The following is a 1,074-nucleotide window of genomic DNA, read 5'->3' as shown; positions in this document are numbered from 1 at the left end:
TAAAAAGGCATGAACATTTTTTTTGTATCGAAAAAATATCGAACCGTGACACCAAAGTATCGAACCGTGAATTTTGTGTATCGTTGCACCCCTAATAGATATATATATATATTTATAACAATCTAACTTCAACTAGCAGTTCCAATATGTTGGCTTTAACCGGCTATAGTGTTATATTCTGAACTCTTTAATGGGCAGAATGAAAACATTATAATCTGAAGAAGCTACAAAAAATATAGTCCAAATAGTCCTGATTTTTTTTGTTGTTGTTTTGGGAGGGGGGGGGGGGGGGGGATTAAATAATATTCACATATTTTGGAACTCTGATTTTGGTCAAAGATCTTCATTCAAATTACTTTATTTAAATTAATAAATTACTGGCATACTCTGGCACTTGGATTTTAATTATTTGCCTGCCAAATAAATTACACCTGCACTGAATGTGAATTCTGTGTAAAAATTTGTGTCACCTTTAATCAAACAGTTTGTCAGTATTATCTGTGTACAGAAAAAACAGCGTAGTTTCTGAAAAGTCGCACTGCTGCGGACTTCTTCAAGTGTATTATTTTATATGGCTGTTGTACTGAGTATGCACTTTAAAAAATTAACACATCGTTGTTTTGGCAGAGAAAAACAAAACTTTGCTTTTAGTGCTTACACTCAATAACTGAAATGATTTATGAAGTGACTCATAACCAGTGTAGCTCCTGCCAGTTTAATGTCTTTTCTCTTTAATTTTCAGTGCATGAAATTTGATTTTCTTCAGGTTCACAGTAGAAATAATTTCATTTCCCTACAGGTACGCGCTATATGACTGCACTACACACAGCTAATGATTGCACTTCGAGGAAACTCAGTGTACCTTTTCGAGGGTCAAAATATATGTTTTTTGCAGATTAAAATATGAAGAAACACATTCTATGTTTGGCTGAAATCAAATAGGAAATAGGTAAAAAAAAATGTTTTAATTTAGTCTTAGATTTTTAACAGTTTCTTTCCTCAAGGTTCTGCATTGGAATCTTAAAAGTTTTTGTTCCCATATGCCTGGTGATTTCTCTCTGGAGGCTCTGGTTT

Source organism: Rhamphochromis sp. 'chilingali' (genome assembly GCF_963969265.1).
Source record: "Rhamphochromis sp. 'chilingali' genome assembly, chromosome: 6".
Lineage (NCBI taxonomy): Eukaryota > Metazoa > Chordata > Actinopteri > Cichliformes > Cichlidae > Rhamphochromis > Rhamphochromis sp. 'chilingali'.
The sequence above is the reverse complement of the archived record's forward strand: the minus strand, read 5'-3'. Positions refer to the sequence as shown.